Source organism: Marmota flaviventris, chromosome 5, assembly GCF_047511675.1.
Source record: "Marmota flaviventris isolate mMarFla1 chromosome 5, mMarFla1.hap1, whole genome shotgun sequence".
In the NCBI taxonomy this organism is placed as follows: domain Eukaryota; kingdom Metazoa; phylum Chordata; class Mammalia; order Rodentia; family Sciuridae; genus Marmota; species Marmota flaviventris.
Window position 1 is genome coordinate 39,996,160 of NC_092502.1, and position 10,664 is coordinate 40,006,823.

General features: G+C 37.3%; 1 pseudogene; it reads left to right on the forward strand.

Moving 5' to 3' along the window:
* The first annotated feature begins 3,257 nt into the window (after positions 1-3,257).
* Positions 3,258-4,182, forward strand: LOC114097182 (cofilin-1 pseudogene; annotated as a pseudogene).
* The last annotated feature ends 6,482 nt before the right edge of the window (positions 4,183-10,664 follow it).

Here is a 10,664-nt window from a genome sequence, read left to right on the forward strand (position 1 = left end):
TAGCACTTAGGTAGCATGCATGAGGCATGGGTTTAATTCCCAGCACCACACAAAGGGGAAAAAAAAAGAGAGAGAGAGAGAGAGAAAGAAAAGGAGCACTTGCCTAGCATGTGTGAGGCACTGGGTTTGATTCTCAGCACCACCTATAAATTAATTAATTAATTAATTAAAGATCCTTTGACAACTAAAAAAAATTTTTTTGGGGGGGTACTGGGGATTGAACTCAGGGGCACTCAACCACTAAGCCATATCCCCATCCTTATTCTGTATTTTATTTAGAGACAGGGTCTCACTGAGGTGCTTAGCACCTCACCTTTGCTGAGGCTGGCTTTGAACTTGTGATTCTTCTGCCTCAGCCTCCCGAGCTGCTGAGATTACGGCATGCACCACCATGCCTGGCTAAAAAATATTTCAAAAAAAGAAAAAGATGTTAAGAGACCATGACTAGGCTATTCACAAAATCTGGGATAATATCAAGAGGCCAGATTTAAGAATTATTGAGGTAGATGAAGGCTCTGAAATACAAGCTAAAGGAATGCATAATGTTTCAACATTAAGAATGAGATAAAAATTAAAATACAAGAGGCCTATAAGACTCTAAATATACAAAATAACAGTAGATCCACTCCAAGACACATTATTATGAAAATGCCTAACATTCAGAATAAAGATAGAATTTTAAAAGCTGCAAGATAAAAATATCTAGTCACATTTAGAGGTGAACCAATCTAGATTTCAACCAATTTCTCAACCCAGACCCTAAAAGATAGAAGGACTTGGAATAATATATACTCTGAAAGAAAATGGATACCAACCAAGAATACTATACCCAGAAAAATCAAGCTTCAGAATTGAAGACGAAATAAAAACCTTCTGTGATAAACAGAAGCTAAGAGAATTCATCACTAGAAAGCCTGCACTATATAACATACTCAGTGAAATATTTCATGAAGAAATGAAAAATAAAAATGAAAGCCAACACAGAGAAGAATTACACTAGAAGAATACTCAATTCAAGGAGAATCATGTCTTATTTAAACATTAGAAACAAATCAGAATGGTAGGAAGTAAAATTTTCTCTCATTAATAACATTGAATGTAAGTGGTGTAACCTTTTCACTCAAAAGACATAGGTTGGCAGATAGGATTAAAAAAAGGGGCTTGGGGGCTGGGGATGTGGCTCAAGTGGTAGCACGCTCACCTAGCTTGGGTGCGGCCCGGGTTCGATCCTCAGCACCACATACAAACAAAGATGTTGTGTCCGCCAAAAACTAAAAAATAAATATTAAAAAATTCTCTCTCTCTCTCTCGCTCTCACTCTTTCTTAAAAAAAAGGGGGGGGGGGGCTGGGGTTGTGGCTCAGCAGTAGAGTGCTCACCTAGCACATGCAAGGCCCTGGGTTTGATCCTCAGCATCATATAAAAATAAATAAATATGGTATTGGGTTCATCTACAACTAGAAAATAAATATTCAAAAAAAAAAAAAAAAAAAACAAGGCCCAACAATATGCTGTCTCCAAAAGACTCACCTCACAGGCAAAGACATCCACACAATGAAGGTGAAAGGATGGGAAAAGACATACCATTGACATGGGACTCTTTAACAAGCAGGGGTATCTATTCTCATATCAGATAAAGTGAACTTCAATCCAAAGTTAATCAGAAGAGACAAAGAAAGTCATTTCATAATGCTTACGGGAATTATACATGAACAAGATACAACAACTGAATATTTATGCCCCAAACCATGGAGCATCCATGTGCATAAAACAAATCCTTCTCAATATTAAGAATTAAATAGGCCACAACATGTGGGAAGCCAGCCATGAAATACACGAGGACCTTCTCTTGGCATGAAAGCCAGGGAAAGATAGGCCTGGGATTGGGAACTTCCCGTGGCTCTCTCGTGGTGACAGACCGCCCAGTGCAAGTGACCTTCCCTTCTGCTCTGCTGGAAACCTTCCTCATAGCAGCACCAAAGATGGGCATAACCCATTAGGAACTGAACAGCAAACCTTTAAACTTTTTTGGAAAAGAACATTCCATAGAATCTCTTTGATGTCTCCCTATATAAATAAAGCAGGTACGGGCTCCATTTTATCAGAAGCTGGATTTGTCTGGTCAGCTTGCCCATCCTGTCCCTGCTTTTAAAACTACTTTCTGTGTTCTGTGGGTTTTATTTATTTATTATTTTTTGCCATTCTATTTTTCCTAACTTTTATTTCTCAGCCATCCCATTCTACCCAGGGGAACCCCATTCCCACTGCCCCGCGCAGGATGTGGGCAGGAACAACACAATAATACTGGATGACTTTAATACACCCTCTTACCACTGGACAGATCATTCAAACATAATCTAAGATTCTACAGAACTGAAAACTACAATTAATAATATGGACTTGACAGACATGTATAGAATATTTCACCCATGAAATGACTGCATTCACTTTCATCTCAGCAGCACGTGGAACCCTTTTTTAAGTAGACCATATTTTAGGACACAAAGCAAATCTTAGCAAATACAAAAAAAAAAAAATAGAGATAATAGCTTGCATTCTATCAGATCATAATGGAATGAAATTAGAAAGCAATAATAGGATAAAAATAGAAACTAATCTAACACCTGAACACACTATTGAAAAATAAATGGATAGCAGAAGAAATAAGGGGTGAAATAAAAAACTACTTAGAGGTAAATAAGAAAAGTGAGATAACATATCCAAATCCCTGGGACACTATGAAGGCAATTCTTTTTTTTTTTTTTTTTAACTTTTATTTTTTAGGTGTAGTTGGACACAATGCCTTTGTTTTACTTATTTATTTTATGTGCTGAGGATCGAACTCAGGATCTCACACGTGCTAGGTGAGAACTCTACTGCTGAGCCACAATCCCAGGTCCCCCATGAGGGCAATTCTAAGAGGAAAGTTCATAGATCCAGACGTGGTGGCGCACTCCTGTAATCCCAGTGGCTCACAAGGCTGAGGCGGGAGGATCGTGAGTTCAAAGCTAGCCATTGCAATTTAGCGAGGTGAGCCCCTGTCTCTAATAAAATACAAAATAGGGCTAGGGATGTTGCTCAGTGGTCCAGGGCCCCTGAGTTCAATCCACCATACCCCCTCAAAAAATATCCAAATTATTAGAAGATAGGAAATAATTAATATCAGAGGTGATCAAGAATTAAAAAAAAAAAAAAAAAAACAATTCAAAAGATCAATGAAAGGCGTTCAGTCGGATCCCGGCAGCAGCTGCGGCGGCTCTCGTCTTCTTAGGCTCTTCTTGTCTTCCTTTCGCTTCCGGAAACATGGCTTCTGGTGTGGCTGTCTCTGATGGCGTCATCAAGGTATTCAATGATATGAAGGTACGCAAGTCTTCAACGCCAGAGGAAGTGAAGAAGCGTAAGAAGGCAGTGCTCTTCTGCCTGAGTGAGGACAAGAAGAACATCATCTTGGAGGAGGGCAAGGAGATCCTGGTAGGTGATGTGGGCCAGACTGTGGATGATCCCTACGCCACCTTTGTCAAGATGCTGCCAGACAAGGACTGCCGCTATGCCCTCTATGACGCTACCTACGAGGCCAAGGAGAGCAAGAAAGAGGACCTGGTGTTTATCTTCTGGGCCCCTGAATCCGCACCCCTTAAGAGCAAAATGATCTATGCTAGTTCCAAGGACGCCATCAAGAAGAAGCTGACAGGGATCAAGCACGAATTACAAGCAAACTGCTATGAGGAGGTCAAGGACCGCTGCACCCTGGCTGAAAAACTGGGGGGCAGTGCCGTCATCTCTCTGGAGGGCAAGCCTTTGTGAGCCCCCTCCAGCCCCCTGCCTGGAGCATCTGGCAGCCCCAGACCTGCCCTAGGGGGTTGCAGGCTGCCCCCTTCCTGCCAGACCGGAGGGGCTGGGGGGATCCCAGCAGGGGGAGGGCATTCCCTTCACCCCAGTTGCCAAACAGCCCCCCCACCCCCTGGACCTTCCTCCTCCCTCCATCCCTGACGGTTCTGGCCTTCCCAAACTGCTTTTGATCTTCTATTCCTCTTGGGTTGAAACAGACCAAGTCTTCCCCCAGGCACCCAGTTGGGGGAGGGCCTGTATTTTTTTTAACGACACCCCTATTTCCCACCTGTTCCTCCCTCATCCCATGCTGCCAACTTCTAACCGCAATAGTGACTCTGTGCTTGTCTGTTTAGTTCTGTGTATAAATGGAATATTGTAGAGATGATCCCTCCCTGTGCCGGCTGGTTCCCCTCCCTTTTCTCTTGGTCTTGACCATTCATGGAAGCAGGACCAGTAAGCGACCTTCAATTAAAAAACAAAAAACAAAACAAAACAAAAAAAGACAAAAAAAAAAAAAAATCAATGAAACAAAAACTTGTTTTTTTTTTTGTTTGTTTGTTTGTTTTTTGTGGTGCTGGGGATTGAACCCAGGGCCTTGTGCATGCAAAGTAAGCACTCTACCAACTGAGCTATGTCCCCAGCCCCCAAAATTGTGTTTTTGAAGTAATAAACAAGATCAATAAACACTTAGCCAAACTAAAACTAACCAAAAGGAAGAAGGAGAAACTCAAATTAACAAAATTTGAGATAAAAGGAAATATCACCACAAGCACTACTGAAATACAGAAGATCATCAGAAACTATTTGAAAAAGTCATGCTCTGGGGGCTGGGGATGTGGCTCAAGCGCGCTCGCCTGGCATGCGTGCGGCCCCGGGTTCGATCCTCAGCACCACATACAAACAAAGATGTTGTGTCCGCCGAGAACTAAAAAATAAATATTAAAAAAAAAAATTTCAAAAAAAAAAAAAGTCATGCTCTAATAAGCTAGAAAATCTTGAAGATATTGACAAGTTCCTAGAGACATATGACTTACCCAAATTGAACCAGGAGGATGTAGGAAACTTAAATAGATCAATATCAAGTAATGAAATTGAAGCAGCCATCAAAAGCCTTCCAACAAAGAAAAGCCCAGGCCTGGATGGATTCTCAGCTGAGTTCTACCAGACTTTTAAAGAAGAACTAATATCAATCCTCCTCAAATTATTCCATAAAATTAAAAAGTAAGGAACACTGCCAAACTCATTTTATGAAGCCAGTATCACCCTGATACCAAAACCAGTTAAAGACACATCAAGGGAAAAAAATGTCAGACCAATATCCTTGATGAACATAGATGCAAAAATTCTTAATAAAATATTGGTAAACTGCATACACATCAAAAAGATCACATCGTGATCAAGTGGGTATCATCCCAGGGATGCAAGTTTGGTTCAACATACAGAAATCAGTAAGTGTAATTCATCACATAAATAGACTCAAAGACAAGAATCACATGGTTATATCAATAATGCAGAAAAAGCATTTGACAAAATACAGCACTGATTTACATTTAAAACACTAGGAAAAAAAATGGATGGAAGGAATATACCTGAACATTGTAAAAACTGTATACATTAAATTCAAGGCCAACTTCATTCTAAATGGAGAAAAATTAAAAGTATTCCCTCTAAAAACAGGAACAAGACAAGGATGCCCATTTTTACCACTTCTATTCAACACAGTCCTTGAAACTCTAGCCAAAGCAATAAAACAAAGGAAAAAAATTAAAGGGATATAAATAAGAAAAGAAGAGCTCAAATTGTCTCTGTTTGCTGACAACATGATCCTGTATTTAGAAGACCCTAAAAAACTCCACCAGAAGACTTCTAGAGCTCATAAATGAATTCAGCAAAATTGCAGGATACAAGATCAATATTTACAAATCAGTCATATTCCTGTATTTAATGATGAATGTGCTGAAAAACAAATTAGGAAATCTATCCCATTCACAGTAGCCTCAAAAAAAAAAAAAAAAAAAAAAAGAAAGAAAAGAAAACTTAGAAAGCAATCTAACAAAAGAGGTGAAGGACCTCTATGATAAAAAAAAAATTTCAAGAAATTGAAAATTGAAGAAGACCTTAGAAGATAGAAAGATTTCTCATGATCTTGGGTAGGCAGAATTAATATTGTCAAAATGGCCATACTACCAAAAGCACTAAAAAGATTCAATGTAATTCCCATCAAAATTCTAATGACATTCTTCACCAAACTAGAAATAGCAGTTATGAAATTCATTTGGAAAAACAAGAGACCCAGTATAGCAAAAGCAATCCTTAGCAAGAAAAGCAAAGCAGGAGGACCACAATACCAGACCTCAAATTATATTTATATTATATTATATTATATTATATTATATTATATTATATTATCAGAGGCATAGTAACAAAAACAGTATGGTATTGGGACCAAACACAGATAAAAATACCAATGGAATAGAATAGAAGACAGAGACAAACAGACATAAATACAGTGATCTGATATTAGAGGAAGGAGAAAATATAGGCTTTTTAACAAATGATTCTGGGAAAACTGGAAATCTATATGTAGTAGAATTAAATTTAACCCCTATCTCTCACCCCACACAAAACTCAACTCCAAGTAGATTAAAGACCTAAGCATTAGACCTGAAAGCCTACAACAAATAAAAGAAAATGTAGGCCCAATATTCCAATATGCCAGCACAGGAACCAACTTCCTTAACAAGACCCCTAAAGTGCAAGAAATAAAATAAAAACTCAATAAGTGGGATGGCATCAAATTGAAAATCTTCTGCACAGCAAAGAAAACAACCAAGAACATGAGAAAAGAACCTACAGAATGGGAGAAAATTTTTGCCACCAACTTCTCAGATAGGCATTAATATCCAGGATATACAAAGAACCCAAAAAAACTTTGCACTCCAAGAACAAATAACCAATCAATAAATGGGCAAAAGAGCTAAACAGACACTTTGCAAAAGAAGAAATACACACAGTCAACAAATATTTGAAACAATGTTCAAATCTCTAACAATTAAGAAAATGCAAATTAAAAATATATTGAGATTTCATCTTACTCCAGTCAGAACAGCAATTATCAAGAATACAAATAATAAGAGGGAGATGAAGTTGTAGCTCAGCAGTAGAGCACTTCCCTAGCATGTGTGAGGCACTGGATATGATCTTCAGCACCACATAAAAATAAATAAAGAAAATAAAGGCATGTGTTTATTACAATTAAATATATTTAAAAAATATACTACAATATAATTTATTTATTTATAAATTTTAAAATTTTATTTATAAAATAATTTTTAAAATACAATAATATAATAATTTATTAATTAATAATTAATATAATAATACAATATATAAATAACAACAAATGTTGGTGAAGAGGTGAGGGAAAAGGTACACTGATACATTGTTGGTGATTGCAAATTAGTGCAACCACTCTGGAAAGCAGTATGGAGATTCCTCAAAAAACTAGGAATGGAACCACCATATGACTCAGCTATACCACTCCTCAGCATATACCTCAAAGACTTAAAATCAGCATACTATAGTGACACAGTCACATGAATGTTTTTAGCAGCACAATTCATAATAGCTAAGCTCTGGAATCAATCTAAGTGCCCTTCAACAGATGAATGGATAAAGAAAATGTGAGATATATATACATACATACAATGCAGTATTACTCAGCCATAAAGAAGAATATCATTATGGAATTTTCTGATAAACAGATGGAACTGGAGACTATCATGCTAAGTGAAATAAGCTAGTCCCCAAAAGTCAAAGGCCAAATGTTTTCTCTGATAAAAAAAAAAAAAAAGAAGAAAGATTAGTGGAGTAGATGAAGGAAATAGAAGGGGAGGGAGGAGGAATGGGATAAGGAAAGAACAGTGGAATAAATCTGACCTAATTTTCCTACGTGCATATTATGAATATCACAGTGAATCTCACCATCATGTACATCCACAAGATACCATGTTATGCATGACTAAAAAGGAACAATAAAAAGAGAAAAAAGAAATTCATGAGGAAGTTAGACTTATATCCCCATTTATAACTATGGTTTGTGTGTGAATTAAGTGTCTAAGCAGCAAGCATATGGTGCACAACTATAATCCTAGCTACTCAGGCGGGTGAGGCAGGAGGATTGAAAATTCAAGGTCAGCGTGGGCAATTTAGTAGAACCCTGTCTCAAATTAAAATAAAAAGAACTGGGGATGTAGCTCAATGGTAGAGCATTCACTTAGCATGCCTGAGCATGCCTGAGGCCCTGGGTTCAACCCCTAGTACCTCTCAAAGAGTCTAAGTTCAGTTGTGTGTCATTTAACACCAGAAACTGGTTGTGAGAAGGAAATTTCACCACTGTGTGAACATCATAGTGCATGTCTATAATCCCGCTATTCAGAGGCCGAGGCAAGGAGGATCACAAGTTCAAGGGTAACTTTGTGAGACTCTGTCTCAAAAAAATAAATAAATAAAAGATTCATGGATGCAGCTCAGTAATAAAACACCCCTGGATTCAGTGCCTAGCATCCCCCCTCCCCCCCAAAAAAAGAATATGCCAGGCTTTCTCCTGGAGGTACTCCTTATATGAGACAGACAATTAATTATGTAACCAAGATGTGATAAGGGCTGCAATGGAGAAAAGCTAAGAGGCTGTGGAAGTACAAAAGATGCCCGGGTGGTTGATTTTTAATTTTTATTGAACTATCATAGACTGACAACACACGTAAGTTTATACCTTGACTAAACACACCTGTGTAATCAGCATCCAAATCAAAAACTAACATCTCCAGATCCTTATAAGACCTGTGTTCCTGCGTTAGTTACTCCTTCTCACTCCAGGTCAAATGTAAAACCATCTTCATTTCTGTTAGCATAAATTAGTTTTGCTCAGTTTGTACTTTATTTAAATGGAAGCACAGGGTTGGCTCTTACATCTGGCTTATTTCAATCAATATTATCAGTTTAGTATTCCATTGTATGCCCAAACCAGCGTTCATTTACCCATTCTAATATTGTGGGCATTTGGGTGGTTTCTTTTCTTCATTCAAAGGTCTAACAGGCACTTCAATTCAACATGCCAAAGCCAAACTCTTGACCCTCCCTTTCTCATAAACCTGTTCACAGCCTTTCCCATCTCAGTTGAGAGCTTCTCTATTTTTAGTTTCTTAAGTAAAATTTTAAAACTTTGAAATGACTCAAGCAACTTAATAGCAAAAAATAATTGGGTTAAAAAATGAGCAATAGATCTAAATAGCCATTTTTCAAAAGATGGCATACAAATGGTAAAGAATTAACATATATGATGTTGTAATGATAAAAAGAAAAAAAAGTGTGTCACATTAGATTGGATAGAGAGAAAGGATGGGAGAGGAGGGGAGGAGTGGGGAAGATAGGAAGGGCAGCAGAATAGAATAGACAATATGATTGATGTATGCACATTCCATGTATGTATTATATGTCAAAATGCATTCTCCTGTCATGTATGACTAAAAAAATAAATAAAAATTAAAAAAAAGAATTAAATAAAACAAAATGCTCACATCACTAATTATCAGGGAAATGTAAATCAAACTCATAGTGAGATATCACCTCACTCCAACTAGAAAAACTAGCATTAAAAAGAAAATATAATTAGTCATGGCAAGGATGTAGAGAAAGAGGATTGCTTACATACCATTGGTGTAAATATAAGTTAGTGCAGCCATTATGGAAACATTGTGGAAGTTCCTTTAAAAAAACAAACTAAAAAGCTGGCTCAAGAAAATCTGAATAGACTCTAATGTTAACACAATGTAATGGTAATAAAGAAATCATCCCTAAAGGAAAACCCAGTCCCAGATGACTTCCTCAAGAATTCTATGAAATATTTAAAGAAAAAAATAATAATACTTGACAAAATCTTCCAGAAAATAGAGGAGGGAGTACTTCCCAACTTACTACATGAAGCCCAGTATTACCTTGATTTCAAAGCCAGAGACATGACAAGAAAACTGCTGAGAATATCTCCCATGAACATATATTCCAACATCTTTAACAAAATATTAACAAACCAAATCCAGCAAATTAAATAGGATTATATATCATGACAAAATGGGTTATCCCAGAAAAACAAGTTTGATTTAATATCCAAAAATCACTAGTATAATATTAATTGACCAAAGTATCAGGCTGGGGTTGTGGATCAGTGGTGCAGCACTTGCCTCTCATGTATGTGGTACTGGGTTTGATTCTCAGCATCACATAAAAAATTTAAATGAAGGTATATATAAATAAAAAAGAAGTGAAATGTTAAAAAAAAGAGTTACATTATCATCTCAATAGACACAGAAAAAGCATTAGAAAAAAAAAAAAAAACCCAACATCCATTCATGATTTAAAATAAAAAAACAACTCTCAACAAACAAGGAATAGAATGGAACTTTCTTCTATTTGACAAAAATTCCATAGCGAACCTCATATCCAGTGTATGAATGCCTCCCCTCTATAATTGGGAACAAGGTATGATGGTTAATTTATGAGGATCAAATTGAGTGGACCAGGAGATGCTCGAATGTATGAGGCATTATGTCTGGGTTTGTCTGTGAGGGCATTTCTACAAGAGATTAGCATTTGAATTGGTGGACTGAGTAAAGCAGAGGGCCCTCCCCAATGTCTGTGGACATTTTCCATCAATCTTCTCCTTGTCCTCTGTGCTTCTCATTTTCAGGCCTTCAGACTCAATCTGAAATTTACACCATCAGTTCTCCTGTTCTCAGGCCATTGAAGTACACCATCTGCAGATGTGGGATTTCCCAA